Source organism: Lepidochelys kempii, chromosome 7 (assembly GCF_965140285.1).
Source record: "Lepidochelys kempii isolate rLepKem1 chromosome 7, rLepKem1.hap1, whole genome shotgun sequence".
Classification (NCBI taxonomy): Eukaryota; Metazoa; Chordata; order Testudines; family Cheloniidae; genus Lepidochelys; species Lepidochelys kempii.
The window spans coordinates 103803422-103827566 of record NC_136386.1 but is presented as its reverse complement, the minus strand read 5'-3'; the positions used below and the strand labels follow the sequence as shown (position 1 = coordinate 103827566).

At 42.0% G+C, this 24145-nt stretch overlaps 1 protein-coding gene across 3 annotated transcripts in view; it reads right to left on the bottom strand.

Moving 5' to 3' along the window:
- Positions 1 to 24145, bottom strand: part of LOC140914956 (uncharacterized) — an 84537-nt gene that overhangs the window by 30449 nt on the left and 29943 nt on the right. Inside the window, exon 2 of one of the 3 annotated variants that reach the window (XM_073354086.2) lies at positions 6818 to 7005. The exons of the other annotated variants lie outside the window; for them this stretch is intronic. The gene's annotated coding sequence lies outside the window, so the exon portion shown is untranslated. The remainder of the gene's footprint in view (positions 1 to 6817; positions 7006 to 24145) is intronic. 3 annotated transcript variants of the gene reach the window in all.

Genomic DNA, 24145 nt, shown 5'->3' with positions numbered 1-24145 from the left:
TGGGGGAGCTCTCTCCCAGTGCTGTGCCGCAACTACCATGGCAGCGCGTTAACGCTGTCAGTGTAGACAAGCCCTAAGTCTCAAAACTTCAAAGCCACAGCTTCTAAATCCCACGATATTCAGAACCTTGCAAGCTCTCACCAACGTCAGCGCGAGAGGATCAACAACATAGTGGGCCAAACTGTGCCCTTAGCTACACCACTGCAAATCTGGAATAATTCTATTTGCTTCATTCCTGATGGTGAAACAGAACAGAATGTAACTCTGTTTGTCAAACAGGGCAGCATCAGCAAGGAAACATTTTATTTTCCATCTTTTAAGAGGATTTTACAGATCAAGAAGCACAGAGTGTGAAACCGAAAGTGTCCTTTTAAAAAAAATAGGCATATTACCGAAGATACGATCTCTGAATAATTAAGTAGCATGGTGATCAGCAGCAGTGTTACCATTCTTAGCCAAACAACGAGATTTCATTACATCCCAATGCCCTATCGTCTTTAGGCTGCAGTGCTCATCAAATCACTACTTTTATCTCTATCAGGACACTGTACATTTGTTTTGTTACACTTCTAATATCTCTAGAGAGCCTGTTTTACACAAAGAGAGTCATAGCCTGAGTACTTTGTTGTTATAATGAATTCCTCTGAAAGAGACGTAAAGCACTCAGAAAATTGCAAACTCCAGTTTTAGCCATCATGGTTTCTACCAGTTTTAATAAATGTTTAAAAATAACCAACAAAATCCACCCTGAAAGCAAACAAACAATTGTATTTATCACTTCAGCTGTAAAGATGTGCCTGCTCTTTAGGTAATCAATTTCTCTGAATTACTAATAACAGTTATAAAAGCAAGCAAGGCTCCCAGTCACAGCAATTCAACAGTTGTAAACAAGTTGTAATTTGCATTAAAAATAAAGTCAACTATCCCAGGATACTTGGATATTACTGGCTACAAAGTTAGCCTACCTAGGCTTATAGATATAGGATTCATGTGGCATCAAGCAGCCCATTTACAGGTCTATCAGCACTTCTCTTTTATATACCCCTATTTCTGAAGGGTTTATAACCACTGTTAAACTGGATGCAGCATAAAAGCTCTCAGAAGCACAGATATTATGTACAAATTGTTCCCTCTGTGGAGGAGAGAAACCTGGTGAACTAAACCTGGGAGACATGGTCAGACTAGAGGCAGTTCTGCAGCACATACCCCCAACCCCTTCCCCAGGCCCTGCAGAAATGTTTCTGTATGGCCATGGTCTGGGGAGGCTGTGACCCAGGGACCACTTGGTGCCACCTGGCAGAGGGCACGGGGTGCATAATGGTTACAGGGATCCCCTGGGTCTGGTAACTACATACTAGTTCAAAGAGTGTCATGTAAGGTCTAATAAAAGTTTGTCATACCGGTCCTCGATCATTGTGAAGTGTACATACAAATATGTATATATACACCCTGAAAATTATGTTCTTAAAGTCTATGACTTGGGGCTGGTCATCTGAAAAGGTGACAGAAAGATAAACATTTTTTGCCTGAAAGAAACGTACCTGTTAAATGTGTATTGTATGGTTCACAATAGGCACCCATTTGCAGTCTGAGCAAAATGCTAATCAAGTGACTGCAAAATCTCTAGCAGAGACCACATATAGGAAAACAAATTCTGGGGTTATCCTGTTTACAAGTGTAGAGAATAGATTTTTGGACTATAACTGCAGCAACTGAGAAACTACATCTTTCCACTGAAGAGGAAAGAGGACAGCGTGTTTTGTGAACTGGAGCTCTCTCCCGTCAGCTGAGAGTGTCTTCATTAAAGCACTACAGTGGCACAGCTGCACCAGTGCAGCATTTTAAGTGTAGACGTCCCTAAGTTAGTTCGTACAAAACGGGCCTACTGATATGGTTCCATGTTAAAATGATTGGTAAAAACAGAAGATTTGAAACCAGAAATTAATTACCCAAAAATTGGTATGTTGGATGAGGGGCCTAATTGGTGGACAAAATGAGGGAATGAACTGTGTCATCCACTTTCCACTTTGTGCGGTTCTTAAAAAGAGTCTTTGAAAAAATCTTAGCAGCTCTCATCTCACTTCCCTGACCCCAAGACAGAGGGAGCAAACCAGACTGAAACATTTTCTTCTCAAGAGGAAGGCCATCATGCCTTGTTCTTGTTTAAGGGACTTTGGTTTTGACCTTTAAGTCCTGAAAGTCATCATATCATCATGACTGCCAGTCCTCAGCCCATCAGTGGACACCCAGTTGTTAATACTGCAGAGCCATGGGAGTGCCTGTTTTTGTCTCCCTTCCCTTTTGTGTTATTTTCTGCTTCCGCTACTTTTTCCTCCTAACCTCTCTCACTTTATTCAATGGATCCCAAACCCAACTGCATTGCAGGCACTCCCACTTCCAGCCAGGCACTGTGTGGGGAGAATGGGCCCAACAGGATGTCATCTCTGACTGGAATGGGAGCCAGAGTCCATGCAGAGGTTCCGTGGCCAATCTGCTAACCTAAAGTATCCATCCGTTCAGTGTTCCGAGAACATCAACAAAAGCTGTATTTCCCCCTGTGACAGGTAGACCAGGTGCCAGCTCTTGCCAAGGCTTTAGGTGTCAGCTGAGCACTGATAAATTCATAGCTGGAAACCAGACAGCTCACCGGTATGTTAGCATCGTTCAAGATAGGTGTTAGACTTGTAAGGATGAGAAATGAACTCGAAGGTCCAAGACAACTTTGCAAGTTATTGCTGGATACATAATAGCTGCCACTACATCACAACTGTGGAATTCACTTCCCCTTAAAGAACTTTGAAATACCTTGAGAAATACCTTTCTAAGTCTTGGTTACAAAATTATGGCATAGTATGTAATAACTGCAGTTCATGGCTAGCCCTCAGAACACTGGAAATAGCTAATTATTCGTGAAGACAGATTTAAAATGGTTGTCATATTAGTACTAATAGGTGGCAACCTGAAGCTCTTACATTCTTTTCATTCTAAATGTATAGGTCTGCCACCTGCCACTCCTGCTGTCCCAAAACACTTATCAAATGCTACTTGGTTATGGAAGGCAGCGTAGCCTAGAACGAGGCTCTGTCTCGGAAGTCAGGAGACCTTGGTTCTATTCCTGACTGTGCAACTAACTGCCTGTGTAACTTTGGACAAGTCACTTCACCTCTCTGTACTGTTGTTTCCTCTGCCTGGTCTGTCTTGTCTATTTAGAGCAGAAGCTTTCAGGGGAGAGAGTGTCTTTTACAGAGGCCATGTCGACACTACCACTTAAGTCAGCAAAATGTATGTCTCTCAGGGGTGTGTTTTTTTCACACTCCTGAGTGACCTAAGTTATGCCAGAATAAGTGGCAGTGTGCACAGTGTTATGTTGGCATGAGAGTCGCTCGTTGGGGGTGGTTTAATTATGTCAAGGGGAGATCGCCCGTTGGCACACACTGGCTACACGAGAGATCTTACAGCAGCACAGCTGCATCGGTACAGCTTTGCTGCTGTGAGCTCTCTAGTGTAGACAGAACCTCTCTTCACTATCTGTAGTTGCAGCACCAGTGCTGGGAGAGAGCTCACCCAGCACTGTTGTCTAGGTTCCTTCCCCACTCTGACCTCTAGGGTACAGATGTGGGGACCTGCTTGAAAGACCCCCTAAGCTTATTCTTACCAGCTTAGGTTAAACGCTGCCACCACCAAAGTGTTACGCTGCCACCACCAAAGAACAGGGGAAGTGCCCACTTGGAAACGTCTCCCCCCCAAAATATCCCCCCAAGCACTACACCCCCTTTCCTGGGGAAGGCTTGATAAAAATCCTCACCAATTTGCATAGGTGAACACAGACCCAAACCCTTGGATCTTAAGAACAATGAAATGTAATCAGGTTCTTAAAAGAAGAATTTTAATTAAAGAAAAAATAAAAGAATCACCCCTGTAAAATCAGGATGGTAAATACCTTACAGGGTAATCAGATTCAGTACATAGAGAATCCCTCTAGGCAAAACCTTAAGTTACAAAAAGACACAAAAACAGAAATATACATCCCATTCAGCACAACCTATTTTATCAGCCATTTAAACAAAACAGAATCTAACGCATATCTAACTAGATTGCTTACTGACTCTTTACAGGAGTTCTGACCTGCATTCCTGCTCTGGTCCCGGCAAAAGCGTCACATAGACAGAGAGAACGCTTTGTTTCCCTCCGCCCTCCAGCTTTGAAAGTATCTTGTCTCCTTATTGGTCATTTTGGTCAGGTGCCAGCAAGGTTATCTTAGCTTCTTAACCCTTTACAGGTGAAAGGGTTTTTCCTCTGGCCAGGAGGGATTGAAAACATGTTTACCCTTCCCTTTATATTTATGACAACTATAAAAAATCCACCCCCACGAGGGGAGCAGTTCCCAGTGCTGGTGCACTGTCTACACTGCCACTTTACAGTGCTGAAACTTGCATCACTCAGGGGTGTGTTTTTTCACACCCCTGAGCGAGAAAGTTTCAGCGCTGTAAAGTGACAGTGTAGATTAGACCTAAATGTTTGCACACTGGGGCCCCTAGTTCTATTGTAACACAAATAAGAAAATGGGGATTTTTTTTGGCCTTTTCCATTGTAGTTCCCCCCTGCCCAAGAGCGTTAGGCTCTTCTCTTGTTCCGGAATGGTTAATACGATGGTGTGCCACATTTATGGAAACAAATCAAACAACTCTACCAGAGAACAAATCAGAGCAGACACAAGCAAACAAAAAGAGGCAGACTTAGCACCCAGTCTACCAAGGTTAATTAGGGTTGTTAAGGTGGGAGTTTAAATTAATGGGTGTTGGCTAGATTGCAGAACTGTGCATAGGGGATTTCTTATGGGACCATCATCTAGGCTCATCTGCTAGGGAGATGAAAACACACAAATACATACACACACTCCCTCCCCTTATTCCTGAGCATTGAGTCATGAGAAAGCCGAACCCCTCTGATTTTTCATTGCCACAAACTATTTTCACAGGCACCACTTCTTATCAGACGCTGCTGCTGTTTTCATAACTCAGACAGTGTCTAGGAAAATGGAACATGCTGCTTGTTCTAGGGCCACCATTTATGTCACTCTGTCAATCAACCTTGATTACAGTATTCATTGTGCTCCATCATGGATCTGTGATTCTGGAATTGTAGGGTGTTGATACAGCCACAATGGGCCTGACCCAAAGCCCCTTGATGTAAAGGGGAGTGTTTTCATTGACTTCAAAGGCTTTTGGATCAGGCCCAATAACCCATGTTTTCCTTTAGCATAATTTTTCTGTGCGGATTTCTTTGTTTTCAATGGAGCCACGCTTACATCCCTATTTAAGGCAGAAGGGTTGCATGGCAGTAACTGTATTTTACCAAAAAAAGGAACAGGAGTACTTTTTTTTGCGGACACAGACTAACATGGCTGCTACTCTGAAACCTGTACTTTACCAGATGGTCTGTCAAGTTTCCCTTCATCATGCCCAACTATATCCTCTTTTTCCTAGTGTGTGTCAACTTTGAGTGATAGACAGGTAGTCAGGATTTTGCAGTGTAACTGATTATTAGGAATAATTCATAGGATAAAAGCCTGTTGAACATGTTTTGTGTAAACTGTGCACTACACACAGAACTGGATTAAAACTTTTAAAATATATATAAATAAGGCTTTATATGTACTCACTGACTGCAATCAGAAGTGTCAATCTAAAAGTATTACAGGGAATTTTGGGTATTTAAAAATGTGAAGAGACTTATGTATAAAGAAATAGTGTACAAATTTATACTTATGTATAAATTCATAAGTGTAGCCCTTTGTATAGTTGAAGGACTCTGCGTCTAGTTTGTTATTCCATACCGTATTCAATTTTTATAAGTTAGTAGTAAAAAATAAAGCTTCTAATACCTTTACCTGATTTTGCAAAGCTATCAATGTTATTCAGTAAATTGGACATGTTCACATTACTAAACCCTGTTTTCATTTTAAGTGTAAAAAATATAAAGTTATATATGCTAATTTATTTACACTAGATGTGTGCACATTATCTCTGCAATGGGAGTATTAGTAACACATGAACTAGACTCTATTTTCAGTGTTTAAATTTTCAACTCCAAATGATGCTCAAAGATTTAAAGCTCACAACACATTCAGTCCTTTTCATCATAAAACTCTTTTGCACTGATGATTTTACAGGCCTCAGCTTGTATGCAAGCACTTAGTGGAAGACCAACTGCATAACCTTTTCCCCTTACAAGCATTCCTGAGGCTAAATAAGACTTTACCAGCTGCAATAACACCCATCAGTTATCTTTGCGGTAGTGTAAACAATGAAATTCTTATTATGTACTCAGAATCCACAGAGCCATTTCCATGGTAACTCTGTTTTCATAGCATATCTTTAATGAATAGTAATGAAAGAAATACTGCATTTACAACTTCATTACTAGTAAAAAAAAAAAGTAGTAAATTTGAATTATTGTAGCTGTCATTTTTAGAACATGCTGAAGATCATGCAAGAATTTCAAGGCTGTCATTCTGAAGTGACAAAGTAAATACAAGCAGAAATATATACCAGGCACTGTTGTTCTTAATTTCACTCTTCAGTCTGCTATAATGGTAATAATTTTCTGATATAGAATAAAAGTCTGAGTAACAAAAAAAAGTCTTATTTGAAGTGAAGGGGCTTATGTACTTGGGAATAAGTTGGTTACGTGTGCCTATGAATTTTAATGACTTGATCCATCATATTTTAATTACATAAATCATTAAAGTGCTGACTTACATAGGTATTACTTCCAGGAGAGATAAAATGCATGGTGTATAGGAGATGATGGTTACCTGCAAGACAGGATATGCGGAGAAGGAGATCACAGCCAGACAGTTAGAGGAAAAATGCAGTATAATCTACAAAGATATTGCAGATATTACATCTAGTTACAACATGGAGTAAATCCTAATCCAATTAAAGCAGAAGTTTCCATCCTGACAGACTCACATTGTAGGGTAGGACTCAAGGGAAGGAAGAACTGCCGGAACACAAGACAAAAATGGAGATTTTCAGAGTTGTTGCAAAATAAGTTTCATTACTTGAAAATATCTCAGTGCTAATAACTGAAAGTGCCCTCACTCACCAGATTTTCACCACCCACCCAAAAGAAAATTTGAGCACATGCAATGTCACCAAAAGCCTCCTTTTGTCAGACACAGAAAAGATGCTGCATTCCAGGAGTCCTCTTCTATGCCAACAGTAACATGGCAGCTCCCACCAAGAATCTATTCTACCTTTCACAGTTATGGAGTTAAAAAACAGACTTCTCTGAGTATTGCCAGCCCTCATGATTTTAATCACAAATCTCTTGATATTTGGTTTTATTAAAGCTCCAGTTCTTGAAGTTGTGTGAATACATGAGAAGCTCAGTGTTTATTTTTTTAAAAAGCCCTCCCCCTTGGAGGTGGAGAAAGGCTTGAAAGGATGAGTGGAGCATGCCTCAAGGTTCAAAAAAGTAGCAGGCAAATAAAGAGGACCTGCCCCTTTGCCCCCCAAGATGTATTGTTTTAATAAAAAATTCATGATTTGAAAGCCAATCTCATGATTGGGGGGGGGCGGGGGCAGCCTTATTAATGATTTTTGCACAGTTGGAGTTGGTAGTAGTGTGATATTTCTAAAGTGTGTCTTGAATGTTTATTTTACTTTCCATGGACCGAATCTGAGTCCTGTCTGTTGTATAGATTTTGAACTCTCAGGGCACAGAATGTCATTACCTATCTATACAAGACCTAGCCCAATGGGGCTCTGATCCTCAACTAGGTTCCTAGGCATTTTCATAATACACATAATAAATACTCATGAGGTATTGAGTGCCTCATCTCTTATTGACATCACTGGGACTTGAGGGCACTTAATGCCTCAGAAGATCAAGTCCCAGACTCTGAGAGCTGCTGCGTGCCCTCAAGTCCCATTATATGACAGCACAGGAAACTCAATTCAACAGCTTTAGTGGTAGCTACAAAGCAGGCAAGTGACTCAGAGTCTTAGCCTGCACTATCAATGCTTCCCTTGGATCAGCCTGCCTGCTCCAAGAACTATTGGTCCTCACCAGGTCAATCTTCTCCACACCTGAGCACAGGGACTACAACTGTGATTAGCCCTTATATAGACCATTGAGTAGGGGATGGCTCTTCACATTCCCTTTCCTGTGCACACTGGCGTGAGGGTCTGGCACAATCCAGCCCTTACGGTATAGTTAAGCCCCTTCATTTTCAGTTTAAGCCAATTTTTACAGGAAAAATCCTGGGTTTTACAAAAAGTATTATTCATTTTTTTTCCCGATTTTCACCCTACTTTTGTATCATTCAAATATATAAAAATAACTCGTTTTATTACAAAAATACAATACATTGCATGAGATATATGTATTATGATAATGTATTAGTCTGTGTGCATATGCAAAGCTGCCTGTTGAATTGAGGCTACCTGTATTAGTCTAGAAGATACACACAATAAACAAACAAGAACGCACACAAGCTCTGAAGTGCATGCACATCTGAACATACTGATGAATCTCATGCTCACCAGGTACACATTTCAAGCTGTTAGCAGATAAAGGTTTAAAGATCTGACACACTAAAATGGGAAGAAAATGAAAATCTGTAGCGGAATACATTTCAGAACACAAGGAAGTTTTAAAAAAACAAAAACAGGATAAAAGAATAAAGTTGAGTGTATGCGCTGCAAATGGTGTGGCCCAATTATTAAATGTAATATTTATAGGCTAATAGTTCTAACTGTTTATTCAAATGAAAAGTTTTACTTGGGGCTTAGAGATATATTGTTTTCCTAAACTCAGAGGTGGCATTGTGTTTTGAGTTGTTTTAGTTCTGTAGCAAACCACACTGAATTCCATTCATCAAAGCATTAATCTACTGAATACGTTTTCCCCGGTCCTTCTGGCTACCAAAATAAACCCCCATATTTACCCAGAAGAATTATTAATAGTTTTTTACCACCAATTTTCACCTGTTTTGGTTGTACAAATAAACAGATAAATTCCCAGGAAAAATTAAATTAAATAAAAAACCAAAAGGCCCTATGTATAGTTAAGCTTCAGTTTTCCCTGAATACAGACAATTAGGTCCTAGCTGTGGAAAAGGAACTCTCACATGGGCAGAAATTGCACCCACACAGTCAATGGGAGCAAGCAGATCTTGTTGAGGATTAGGGCCTTGTTCAATTATTTCCCAGTGTTTTTGTGGATCTACAGCAAGGCAACAAGAAAGAAAAGCATTTCTTAAAAAGTAAGGAAAATATAGCTGTAGAATGCAAATATTGGCAGAGAACTCAGGAGCAGGAGTAGCATTGGAAACTACTCAGTCCTTTTGGTTTTAAGATCAACTGTGCCCTTTTAAATGAAATCTTTTTAACAGGGCTATAATCCCAAGTGTGTTATCTGCTTCAGAAGAGTAGGCAGGGGATGCAGATGATAAAGGAGACTCTGTGTGTGTGTGTGTGTGAAGGGATGCAAATGATAAAGGAGACTGTGTGTGTGTGTCTGTGTGTGTGAGTGAGAGAGAGAGGATTTGTTAGTTCTTGAGAGTGCTGATTTGGGAGAAACTAGCAATGGTGAAAAGTCATTATGGAGGGAGGCTGGCGATGGCAGAGATTGAACTGGACACAGGGATATTTTATAGCCCACCTGACCAAAAACAAACAACCGGACTGTGAAATGATTGAGCAAATAAAAAAAGCAATAAAAAGGAAGAGTGATAGTAATGGGAGTTTTTTTAAATTACCAGAGCAGATGCTGGAGTACATTAAGAGGATGAAATAAGGCTGGAGGTATGTGTGACTCTGGATTTTTTATTTTTAAAAAATCATTAAATGCTCTAGTAATACTTATCTGAGTAAGAAACAACACAGAATATAAATGCCTCAGCAGTACTTAACTGGGTGTTAAAAGCTGCATGTAAAGAGCTGCGCACAAAAAGCCATTTGGAGTGCACCACAACAAAAAGTTTATTGGTCCCACAAAACCCAGGAACACCGGGGCATATTCCTGAGTGTCATCTATTATCACTTTGTCTATTAACTGATCATTAGCATATATACAGACATCTCTTTTCATAGAAAAAAGAACGAGGAGTACTTGTGGTGCCTTAGAGACTAACAAATTTATTTGGGCATAAGCTTTCGTGGGCTAAAACCCACTTCATCGGATGCATGCATGCTTATACTCAAATAAATTTGTTAGTCTCTAAGATGCCACAAGTAGTCCTCATTCTTTTTGCTTATACAGACTAACACGGCTACCACGCTGAAACCTGTTTTCATAGAGCACTTCTGTAACAGATCTTACATAACAATGCCTCAGATTACTGAATAATTTAGAAGAAACAAATGGAAATCAGGGAAGTAGAGAAAGAGTATAATGTACCATTTAGGATTAAAACTAACTGAGAGTCAGACAAAGGCAAAGAACAACTAATGAAGTAAACTCAACCCCAGCATGTCCCCTTGTGTCTGAGTGCGATGTTAGCGGGGTTTTCCATCTCCTGAACCCCCTCCAAGCATTCTGTCTTTGTGCACCACTCAGCCCTCCAGCTGAGAAGCAGCTAGTCCAAAACCCTTCCAGGATAACAAGTGTCCAGTGTAGTCCAAAGTCCGAAAGAATCAACCTATCCTCCTGGCTTTATGCTCAACCCTTTCCTGGGACTTCATTGCCTTTCATCCCCAGCTCTGGTATCAAACACTGTCCTGTTCAACCAAAGTCTTCCTGAGCCTCCCACATCCTCTAGCACTTAACCTCGCACAGGAACCCACCTTCTCATCTACTGCCCATGGCTCCATCCCCCCTGACTGAACTCTCTCAGCCTGTTTATAAGGCCCAGCTTCCAGCTGAGTTGTCACCTGATCCTTTTAGTTCCCCACCTCCATCTCTGGCTGACAAGTAAGTATCACATTACTTTCCACGTGAAGTAAGTGTAACTGTCTTTAACCCTTCCTCACCAGTGATGGGGGTTCCAGCCCATCACAATAAACACTTCCTTTTTCATTTTGAACGGTGATCATTGGCTTATGAATAATGGAGATTAAAAACACTCTGATTTGGGGAGAAAACAAGCAGCTTTCAGCAACAGAATGTCTAGCACGAAAACAGTTGTCCAACATCTCTTTCTCCACTGTCAGTACCTCAGCTGACAACAGTGCAGTGTGGGAACTGCCTGACAATGAGAGGACCTGCCCACCATACCCATCTCGTAGTTTCTTTCTTTCTTTCTTTCTTTCTTTCTTTCTTTCTTTCTTTCTTTCTTTCTTTCTTTCTTTCTTTCTTTCTTTCTTTCTTTCTTTCTTTCTTTCTTTCTTTCTTTATACATTGGATAGCTTGCAGACACATTCTAGTTTGTCACCTCAGAATTTAGAAGAGAAATAGGAGGGACAAATATGCAGATGCATTTTCACAGTATCAATATCAAACCCATTCATAGATTCATAGATACTAAGGTCAGAAGGGACCATTATGATCATCTAGTCCGACCTCCTGCACAACGCAGGCCACAGAATCTCTCCCAGCCACTCCTGTGAAAAACAAACTGTTATGGACCAAACACTCACCTGAATGCACAAATGCAACTTCAGGGACGTTCTAATATGCACTAAACAGATAATGCCCCTCAAGGAGCCTCTCCAGGGGCCACAATCACCTCTTCTTATCCCTCCTATACCAAGAAACTATCTGACGAGGGGCAGGAGTGGCTGGCATAGCACAATGCAGCTGAGGCTTCCCTAGTCCTTGCCTTAAGGAACCTTCACATTCCCTTTGATGCTCTGGACTGATGCAGAGTGGACACAGGAGAGTCCAAGGATCTGGCCCATATAGATTAAAGTTGAAAACATTCCCAGTCTGAGACCAATCCTCACCTTCATTGCCTCTAACATCCCAGGAAGAGGTGAAAAAACCCTCTGATTTTCTCCTCTGACTATGAAGAATTATTGGTTTTAAATGTTTGAGGTTCATGGAACTTGCCATTATAAATTTGTGGGAATTGGGAAAAGTGGTAACGTTTCACTTTCTGAAAATTGTTTTAACTTATTTTCTCAGTCCACTTGTAACTTAAAAATGCCTAGATGTAAAAGCATCAATCTTGGTTTAGTCACTAATCCTCACAGAGCTCTAGGGAATACAACTATTTTTCACTGGGGAGCAATGGAAACATTTTGAGTTAGAGGCGGAATTTTTAACATCTGGGAGCTATAAGAGGCTCTCTGCACATGTTATAGCTTCCATGAGATGCCTGGCATGTGTTACAATCACCACTCTGCCTAGTCTAAGCTTCTATTTAAAGAGACACATTCACCTCTAGCCTTCTGTCATGCTAACAGATCCCTCAAAAATCTAAAGCTCTATGTTTATCATGGCAATTTCTACTAAATGGCAGGAATAATTCATAGTGATTTTTTCTTCTAAGGCAGGAGGGGGAAAAACATCAGTCCAACCCCATCTGTACTCTTGCCAACTGACCTCAGCTGCCAGATCTCCTACCTTGATTTCTTGCTCTTAGGGCCTGGCATTTTCACATATTCCCTCCCCATCTACCGCATGGGAGACAGGGGATGCTGTAATCTTCACACATACCCCACACTACTGCATTTGCTCTTAGCTACAGCACCATTGGAACATACTAATAATTCACTTGAGCAATCACCACTGCCCCTAACTCTAGCCCAGTTTAGATCATCTCCTTGATCATTACCTGGACTGCTCACTGCATGCTACTCTCTTTCCCTTGGTCTTTTGAGAGCCTCAGCTCTTCAGGGCAGGAACAGTCTCATGCTATATTTATGTACAGCTCCAAGCCTGATAGTTCCTCAGACCTGATTGTGGCCTCTAGGTGCTACAGCAAATGTAATACATAACAAAATGGAGTCCATATGAATAACATTTGTATGGAGAATGTCTCTAGGCACTGGGGAAAGTCTGCAGGGAGATGTCCCCCTATGCCATCATATTTGGTAAGTTGCTTTGGCCCCATCTCCATGCCCTGGGTGTGAGGCACCAAGCCTGTAATCCATCTCATCCCCATAGTGAGGTGATCTCAGTTGATGTCTCTGACATTGAGGAGTAGATGGTGTTGTTCTCCCACACCCATCTCTACAATACAGGCAGCAATGAGATCTGAGAAAACTAAGGAAGAAAAACCACCACAAAAAGTCATGAGCCCAAAAGGCCAGTCCTTGCTTACAGACAGCCCTCAAACCTGAAGCAAATACTCACCAGCAACCACACACCACACAACAAAACCACTAACCCAGGAACCTATCCTTGCAACAAAGCCCGTTGCCAACTGTGTCCACATATCTATTCAGGGGACACCTTCATAGGGCCTAATCACATCAGCCACATTATCAGAGGCTCGTTCACCTGCACATCCACCAATGTGATATATGCCATCATGTGTCAGCAATGCCCTTCTGCCATGGACATTGGCCAAACTGGACCGTCTCTACGTAAAAGAATAAATGGACACAAATCAGACATCAAGAATTATAACATTCAAAAACCAGTTGGAGAACACTTCAATCTCTTTGGTAACTCGATTACAGACCTAAAAGTGGCAATTCTTCAACAAAAAGCTTCAAAAACAGACTCCAACGAGAAACTGCTGAATTGGAATTAATTTGCAAACTGGATACAATTAACTTAGGCTTGAATAAAGACTGGGAGTGGATGGGTCATTACACAAAGTAACACTATTTCCCCATGTTTATTCCCCTCCACCCCCGCTGCACTGTTCCTCACACATTCTTGTCAACTGCTAGAAATGGCCCACCTTGATTATCACTACAAAATGTTTCCCCCCACTCTCCTGCTGGTAATAGCTTATCTTACCTGATCACTCTTGTTACAGTGTGTATGGTAACACCCATTGTTTCATGTTCTCTGTGTATATAAATCTCCCCACTGTATTTTCCACTGCATGCATCCAATGAAGTGAGCTGTAGCTCACGAAAGCTTATGCTCTAATAAATTGGTTAGTCTCTAAGGTGCTGCAAGTCCTCCTAACATGGCTGCTACTTTGACACAAAAAGTCATGGAGCTTAAAGGAAAAGATGGGGAAAAATCATGGAATTTTCAATAGTACGGAGAAGGGTTGGCGCTCTGGTTAGTATTTGGTGGGGTGAGTCACTGCTATTTATGTGTAGTGTGGAGGGGACTCAAAAGGAGTTAGACCAGAGTAAAACTGGTAACAGTGGAGAATTAGGCCCCCTCAGCTTTTATTTAAAAAAAAATGTTGCTCCATTAACAAGGGGCTTCCAGCTGATCAGCTATGAAAGTGAGGGAACTTGGTTCTCACACACTTAACCTGGTATAACTCAGTGGACCTAAATTGTTACTTCTGTTTTACCCTGCTTTAAGATAAGAGAATCGGGGCATGTGCGGGGAGGGAACTCCCACACTAGATAAATGGTAAATTAAAAAAATAAATAAATACATTAAAAACAAAGTTTTCAAAAAAAAAAAACTTTGCTAAGTTGGCATTAAGAATGTGTAGACCCACTGGGACAGATATGGCAACTTCCTGCAATATCTGGGCGAGATCTAACTATGTTAAGTTCATGTATCATTGTGGGCCAGGATTGTATGGGGGAGGGTAACCACATCTCCTCCAGAAGGTAAGAACAGTGAAGGGTGATGAGGCAAAGTCACTCATGTTGTAACACCTCCATAGAGCTACCATCACCTGGAGAGGCTTGCCTATACTGTACTAATTCAGACTGGATTCTCCAGAGACCAAATGGACAAAGGATAAACTGCCTGAGTTTAAACTGTGATCCTCCAAATGGACCAACCTTCAGACGAGGAGGCCCCCCCAACTCTTAGGGAAATGTTAGAAGCACTGACACCTGCCAGAGCCCAAGGCTGGAATTGGGATGACTTTCAGTAAGCTTTTTAGTATCCATGTAGGTTCTTTTAGAGTTTAATGTGTTTTCTCTGTAATGTTTTCATTTTAAGTATAAGTGTGCTTGCCTAGAAAGAGCAGTTTGGTACCTTGTAACTGCAGGCAATTATTCAGTTCATAGCCTCTGGAGAGAAAAAGCAAAGTGCAGATGCTGCCCTGTTGAGGCAGTCTGGCTTGCTGGAAATATCAAATACAGGCAGGGAACCAGGCAGCATGGAAATATTGCTGGTCAGGAGGGAGAGAGACATGGGTCTCCACCCAAGAGAGTTGATGGCTGAGGAGCTGGGAGCCTAGAGTGGGTGTCCTTGGTGGACCATGGGGGGGAAGGTGGCAGGAAGTACTAAGGTGCCCTGAACTGTGACATATGGTGATAGCAGTGGGATGTCTACGACAGTGTGAATTGCCATAAATGCCAACAGCAGTGAAAGGAAGTACTGTAGAAGGGAAAGCACAAGGACTCCTTGGTTTTTTTTTTTTTTTTTTTGCTGATACAGACTAACATGGCTACCACTGAAACCTGTCACCATGCAAGGCAGAGAAAAGTCTGTGTCTTTTGGGTAAAGGAACAGTGAAGAGAGAGACAGGGGAAAATGAATTATGAACAGGTGAAGAGAAATCAGCTTGTTGAGCTATGCGAAGAAAGGCAGCTCAATGCAGGGGAGCTGACAAAGGTGCAGCTAGTTGACTTGCTGTATTCTGATGACCAGAAGAAAAAGAATAGTCCAGATCCACAGAGAACATCCAGCCCACTGGCAGAGGATCAGCCGATAGGGGAAATCTTGGAGCCAACTCCTTCGAGGGAAGCAGAGAAAAGGCTGACAGAGGCAGCAACTATGTTCCATTGGGATGCTGTACTCATCTACAGGTAGAACAAGAAAGAACACAGCTGGAGAGGGACTAACTGTGTCTGGAAAGGAGAAGCAGTGCCAGCCTGAGAGAGAAGAGAAGGAGAACCAGCACCACAGCACCAGCACAAGGAAAAAAAGAAGCACCACCCACTGCTAGCTCATGAGAGCAAGGAGGACAGGAAGCATCAATACCATCTTGAGATGGAGAGACTGCGCCAGCAGGACCCAAATCTAGTTTGTAAAGCCAAATTCCCATGTACCTGTTCCAGCGGGTGGCATGGATTCCAAGTTATTTCCTCAATTTAGGGAGGGGGTTGACAGGGATTTGTTTCTAAATGCTTCTGAAATGGAGTGTGATTGAACAAGGTGGGATAGGATGACACACAGAGGTGAAAGTAAGCCGGTACAGTCTGGTATGGCGTACGGCAAGAGCTGGTACACCGTGCTGGACCGGACTGGCTTCCCCAGGCTGGTGATTTAAAGGGCCCGGGGCTCCCTGCAGTGGCCAGAGCCCAGGGCCCTTTAAATTGCCTCCCAAGCCTCACTGCCGGAGCCCTGGGGTAGCGGTGGCAGGGCTCCAGTGGTGATTTAAAGGGCCCAAGGCTCCAGCCGCTGCGGGGAACCCCGGGCCCTTTAAAGCGCCCCTGAGCCCCAGGGCTCCCAGCAGCCTCTGCAGCTGGGAGCTCCAGGGCCTTTAAATCTTTAAAAGGCCCCACCTCTTCCGGTTGAGGCCACGCCTCTTCCGGTTGAGGCCACGCCCCTGCCCAGGACACCGGCATACCAGTAAGTCCTTTAAGTTACTTTAACCCCTGACAACACAGTACAGTATCTGGCTCCACTATTGTCCAAAAGCCTTTGTCCCTGGCATTTTCAATGTTATGGACAGGGAGGACTATACAGATTATGAGCAATGTAAACAAGCTTTGTTGCAAAAGTGTAAACTGACCTTTGCAGCACATAGGAGAAGGCTTCAGGGAGTTCAGAAGAGAGAGGACGTGAGCTATGCTGAAATTCCAGCTCAACTTAGAGGTTATAGAAGAAAGCGGAGAGCTGGTTGGGGGGTTACCACAGCTGATAAGGCCTAAGAATTAATGAGTTTAGAATAGGGCTGTCAAGTGATTAAAAAAATTAATCATGATTAATCGTGCTGTTCAACAATAGTAGAATACAATTTATTTCAATATTTTTGGATGCTTTCTACATTTTCAAATATATTGATTTCAATTACAACACAGAATACAAAGTGTACAGTGCTCACTTTATATTTATTTTTGATTACAAATATTTGCACTGTAAAAAACAAAATAGTATTTTTCAATTCACCTAATTCACGTACTGTAGTACAATCTCTTTATCATGAAAGTTGAACTTACAAATGTAGAATTATGTATAAAAAAATCCTGCATTCAAAAACAAAACAATGTCAAACTTTAGAGCCTGCAAGTCCACTCAGTCTTAGTTCTTGTTCAGCCAATTGCTCAGACAAACAAGTTTGTTTACATTTGCAGAAGATAATGCTGCCTGCTTCTTGTTTACAATGTCACCAGAAGTGAGAACAGGCGTTTGCATGGCACTTTTGTAGCCGGCATCACAAGATATTTACACGCCAGATAAGCTAAAGATTCATATGTCCCTTGATGCTTCAACTGTCATTCCAGAGGACAGGCATCCATGCTGATGACTGGTTCTCCTCAATAATGATCCAAAGCAGTGCAGACCAACACATGTTCACTTTCATCATCTGAGTCAGTGTCACCAACAGAAGGTTGATTTTCTTTTTAGTTGGCTTGGGTTCTGTAGTTTCTATATCAGTGTGTTGCTCTTTTAAGACTTCTGAAAGCATGCTCTACACCTCATCCCTCTCAGATTTTGGAAGACACTTCAGTTTCTTAAATCTTGGGTCGAGTCCTGTAGCTATCTTTAAAAATGTACATTGGTATCTTCTTTGCATTTTGTCAAATTTGCAGTGAAAGTGTTCTTAAAATGAACAACATGTGCTGGGTTATCATCTGAGACTGCTGTAACATAAAATATATGGCAGAATACAGGTAAAACATCAGGGGACATACAATTTTGCCCCCTCCAAAGAGTTCAGTCACAAATGTAATTAATGCATTATTTTTTTAGTAAGCATCATCAGCACAGAAGCATGTCCTCTGGACTGACGGCCAAAGCATGAAGGGACACATGAATCTTTAGCGCATCTGGCACATAAATATCTTGCGATGCCAGCTACAACAGTGCCATGAGAACACCTGTTCTCACTTTCAGGTGACATTGTAATTAAGAAATGGGCAGCATTATCTCCCATAAATGTAAACAAATTTGTTTCTCTTAGTGATTGGCTGAACAAGAAGTAGAACTGAGTGGACTTGTAGGCTCTAAAGTTTTACATTAGTTTGTTTTTGAGCGCAGTTATGTAACAAAAAACCACATTAGTAAGTTGCACTTTCATGATAAAGAGATTGCACTACAGTACTTGCATGAGGTGAATTGAAAAATACTATTTCTTTTATCATTTTTATAGTGCAAATATTTGTAATAAAAAATAATATAACATGAGCACTGTACACTTTGTATTCTGTGTTTTAATTGAAATAGACATATTTGAAAATGTAGAAAAACATCCAAAAATATTTATAAATTTCAATTGGTATTCTATTGTTTCACAGTGTGAGTAATCACAATTAATGTTTTAAATCGTGATTAATTTTTTTGAGTTAATCGCTTGAGTTAACTGTGATTAATCGACAGCCCTAGTGCAGTACCGAGACCCAGTGCAGTACTCGAAAGGTCAGTTGCATTCTAGCCTCACAGAGTTAACTGTGTGACTGAATCTCCAGAAGGAGTCTCACATCCAGTCTGCCGATGACATATAATGTTCATGCCAAGCCATTTACACCCCACACCACTACCCACATGGCATGCAGCACACTCCTGGGTGCAGGTCCATGGGCTCAGTAGTGGGAGCTGAAGGTGGTAGTCAATAGAGAGACACTCATTGGATGGAGAGATACTGGGACTGCTAAAACTACAGTTAAGCCTCAGGTCGTGAAACCCCATCTGATGCTCCCAGAGTGTGAATCTGGGAGAAAGTTCCTGGTGTAAGAGCCTTCTCTCTGCCTATGGCACAGATTTCTATGCAGGCCCAGGAAGAGTCAGAGTGCTGGTTGTAGGTGTGTTGTCAGATATTCCATAGTCTTTGCTTTTGGGGAATGATATTATGACTTTGAAAACAGGAGGAGTGAATCAGACTCCCTCAGGTAGCTCCTGACTTGCTAGGGACTGTGAAGGCCAAAATGTAAATGGGTTGGCTGACAGGGTGTGTATCCTTCCTGCCAGTATCCAAAAGGAATCAAGGTACCTTCCCAATTTATGCAGACAAATACCTGTGGACAGGGAGGATGGGACAGTCTTTCTCCAGGGGAATGAAGAGACCTACTGACTTGAAGGGAAATTATCTGAGTCCTGAAGCCCGAGACAGAGAAATAAGCTCTCTGCCTACCCTTACCAGGGTACCAGAGGCAATACAAAGCATAGAATCGTATCACTATAGGGTGAGAAGGGACCGCAAGAGTCATCTAGTCTAACCCCCTTCTAAAATGCAGAATATGTTGTATCTAACCATCCAAGACAGATGGTTATTCAGCCCCCTTTTGAAAGCCTCCAGTGAAGGAGCTTCCACAACCTTCCTAGGCAGTCTGGTCCATGGTGATGTCAGTGTCTCCAGCCAGAACTAGGCACACTGAGGCAGGTGCAGTGTACTGCCAAATCTCCATGATCCCCACCCAAGTGCTGAAAATGCTCAACTAAGTGTATTACAGCTGCTTGGGAGATGATAAAGGTAACTACAGGGAAGAAGGAGAGGGAACTTCTTTCCACATTCTGCCTCGTGGTCTGTCAAAATGTAAAGCACCCTGTGCTGGGTGGGAGAGAAAGTTCTGCTCACCTTGACTCAGTATGTGGGGATCAGTACTCCTCTCCCTAGAGAAGCAGAGGTTAGGCCACTGAAGGAATTTGGCTATCGGGGAGGTTTGAAGAGTCTCCTTTGCCAGATTCCTCTGCTCTTAAAAGCAGTGCAAGGTTCAGAGCTGCTTCATAAGTCCGGGAGGCAGTCTTACCTTATTTCTCCCTTTGGTCCAAAGAATTTCTGCTTGTAACACTTCTGAGAGAGTAGGGAACTTCAACCCATCGCTGGGACAGCCGATCCCTTGGGGGACAAAGGGAAGCCACGCACAATCCCAAGACCCCGGATGGAAAGTGGGGTGGGAGAACCTGTTTTCAAGGTGTGAATGTGGGTGTGAACTTATGTTAAGCTTAAAAGGTTCACACATGTAGTAGGAGACCACTTAAAATGAAGTGGGCAATTAATATTCGTGCAGTCATCGGACAAAGGAAGGTTAGTCAGTAACAGGGTATGGTACAAGTTGTGGTAATGGCCCATAAAACAGTGCCTGTTAAGTCCATGGTTTTAATATCCAGCAGAGTTATGAACTTAAGTCCCCAAGCTCCTCTTTTGAAGTGTTGTGCAGGTTTCCGTTGAGGATGAGAACTGAGAGATCAGATATGGAGTGGTCATTCTGGGAAAAGCATTTGTCCATGGGCGATAGGGTGGTTTTGTCTTATTGTTCTGTGAAAGTTCATTTGAGAGCATGGTGATTGTCTTTTCACCCATATAGTTGTTATTGGGGCATTTGATGAGGTTCAGCCGATGTTATGATAGGCAGGTGTAGGACCCATGGAAAGATATAGTGTGCGAGGTATTGATCATCACAACAGTGGAGATATGTCTGCAAGTTTGGCAGGGCCTGGTGCCACTTTGAGCTGGTGTATCCTGGTCTGTGGGGAGTTTGTTTCTGAAGGTGAACTTGGCAAGGTTGGGATGGCGGGGGGGGGGAAGGTGGGGGTTGTTTGAAGGCCAGAAGAGGGGGTTTGGGAAAGATTCTTTGGAAATCTGGTCCCCATTGAGTATGGATTGTAATTGTTTGATGATACCCCATATAGGTTCTAATGTGGGGTGGTAGGTGACAGCTAGGAGCGTGTGGTTGGTGTGGTATTTTTTTCTGTACTGAAGGAGGTTCTCCCGCGATATTTGGGTGGCCCGTTCCAGGATGTGATCTACTGCTCTGGAGGAGTGTCCTTGTTTGGTGAAGGCTGTTCTGAATGTGTTAAGGTGTGATTCCCAGACTCTTTCTTCAGAGCATACTTTACAGTATCTGAGGTGCCTGGCTATAGATAACAGATTTCTTGGTGTCTGGGGGAGTTATTGGATTTGTGGAGGTAAGTCCGGTGATCTGTGGATTTCTAGTAGATAGTTGGCTGTAGGGTTATCATCTGAATAGTTGAAGGGGAGATTATGAATGTTAATGGCAGAAATGCCATCTAGGGAATAAACCTGTAGGTTCTCCCAAAATGTCAGTCCAAGCACCCTTGTTAAACCAACTTCTTTAGAGCAGAGATGTGACGCCCACTAAACAACCATCTGAAAGAAAAGCTTTACAGAATATTGCAGGGTTAGGTTTTTTTAAAATCTCCCTAAACGTAGCCTGCCATCTGTGCATACGCAGAACTTACACTGACTTCAGTTGGAGTACCACATATAGCTTCTCTTGTGGTTAAATGCATTGGACTGGGACTCAGAAGTCCTGGGTTCCATTTTTCACCTTGCCACAGACATCCTCTCTGAACTTAAGACACAGAAGGCATGTCTATACTGCAATTAAAAACTTGCATCTGCTCCATGTCAGCTGACTCGGGCTTGCAGGGCTAGCGCTAAGGAGCGGTTTAATTGCAGTGTAGATGTTCAGGCTCGGCTGGAGCCCGGACTCTAGGACTCTGCAAGGGGAGAGCCCAAACCTCTTCCTTGCAATTAAACACCCCTTAGCACAAGCCCCAGGGCCAAGTCAGCTGGCACGGGCCAGCTGCAGGTGTCTAAGGTGACATTTATCTGCACCTTTAGGTACCTAAATACCTTTAAAAATCTAGCTCTTTGTCCGTCTCTACCTCAGTTCATAACTGTAAAATTAGGATAATTAATTTCTCCCACCTTTTTTATTATGTTACAGTCTGAGCGCTTCAGGGCAGGGATCGTCTCTTACTAAAGTTAGATTCAGTGTTTTGCTCAATGAGGTCCTGACAGTGGTTGGGGCCCTTAGGCCCTATTGTAATGCAAACAACAATGTAACACAACAGTAACATTCCCAGCCTCAAACCCCTTACCCCTGTCTGTTTTCTCCCCCTCCCTACTTGGGAGCTGCAGCCCCGCTCCTGGCCCTGGCTTTTTGGTGGGGGAGGGGGCACACGGACAGGGGTAAGGGTGGGCAAGACCTTGAAAAGTTTGGGACCACTGATCTAGGGGGATCAAAGCTAGATGATTCCAGTGTAGACATACCATAAGTTGACTAGCCGGGTCAACCAATACTCTACGCCACTGAAGTAGTACATGACTTTCTAGTGGTTCCCACTGAAATCTGTCATTTTGATGAAGTTGCAAATCTGTTTTGCAGAAAAGTAATAATTTTTGTACTCCACATTTCAATAACAGGGCACAGTAGCCTCCCCCACCCCTGAACAAAAATCAGATTGTCCACCCAGACTATCATAATACTGCGGTAAACATTGATCCTTCATTGCTGAGAGCAGAATAATGAACAGTAGCCAAGATTGCATGGCTACAAAAGATTTCATTCTCTATTTGTCAAAAAGCATTAAACATCAACTATTTATTCTGTAGCAGAGGAAAAGGGAACAGACTTCAGTGTATCCCTTCACTAGAGGTTGTCCCTAATTGTCATGCAGAAATTGCAACAGAGGTTACTGAGAGAAATTTGTTTGCATTTATTAATCAAAAGGAGTCAAAGGCACAAAGATATCATCAAGGCTCCCTTATGCTAGGGGAGGCAGACCACTAACATTCCTGATGAAGTGTTTGCAGAATGTTTGCAGTCTGTTCACAGCCTTTTTACTTTGCAGGTGCAAGCCTTTCTATCTGTTACATCAAAGAAACAATTGAAAATTAAACATAGTAAACACTGCCGTACAGGTTTTAATCTTCCATTTTTAAAGGACAATGGGAGAGGTATAATTAATTTCAAAGCAACGTTTGGAGTTCTTTCAATATTCATTTGTGCGCATTAGCATGTCATTAACTGGGTTTTCAACACTGATCCTCATTCCCCCCCACATCCCCTTTTTTTGCCCCTTTTGTTAAAAAAAAAAAAAAAGTTGAGCTTCTCTGGAGATGTCTTTCCTACTAAGCATCCATGCATAGATAATTATCTTGTACAGTGAGATTGATTCGGAGAATAATGCATGGCTTTTGAGGGAAAGCCTCCCAATAGAAAATAGATTAAGAGTTCTTTTCAGTTTTGTTAGGAACTTATAGGGGCACAGATATTTTCACTGAGGTCTGCTATCATGCCTTGTGAATACTGTATTTTATTATATCCATTGTGGTTACCTTTTAATATGTTAACACTTCTAATAGCATTTTCTCCGTTCTTTTCTCTAGTTTTAAAACCCTCTCTTTTATTAAGATGCAACAAATGAAGATACAATCAATAGACTTATTTTGTTTGGTGACTAACTACTAAAAGGATTTCTTGTAGGTTTAATTTTAAGCATGGATCTGTTTGAATAATGTCTAGAGGATAATTTCAGCCTTCCGTCAGCAGCATTTCCTGTAGCATTTCCGATCTTGCTCCTAATAACATCCTCCCCTTAGGTATATTAATTTTATACATCCTGAATAGGAGATTGAACAGTTCTCAGACAGCTATACAAGGTCACTGACATTAACAAAAACAGAACCTTTCACAGTGCTTTTATCAAGTCACACTACAGTTTACATTAACATTTGTGGGCCTGAATGGCCAGTGTGCTTGCAGGGGCGTAATAATATACAGTTGTTTTCTAGAATTGTTCAACTTAATTTGTATTGAAAATGTTAGTTGGGTAAACAATGAGCCTTTCAGATGTTTTGGCTGCCTTTCAGCTAAAACATATAATTCTGATGTTTGCAGTGAAATGTGAAATGTGCTAAAAATGTATGCAGGCTGTCAGTCAACAAAGAATGATAGCAGACTATGCTGTCAAGAATTATGCAAGGATAACTAAATAATTTGCTTCTGCTGCCTCTCATCCACTGGCAACCCCATCTCTAACAGCCTAAAGCTGAGTTGACTTTAACAGGCAATGGCTCAATCTCTAAAAAGTCTATTCCTCCTTGGACATCCAATACGACAAGCACCCCACTCCTCCTCCTGTTGGGCTCAATGGCAAAACTCCCACTGAGTCCAGTGCAAGCATGGAGCCCAATCAATCACTCTGTTTTTTCCAAGAGTATGAGTAGATATGATATTGG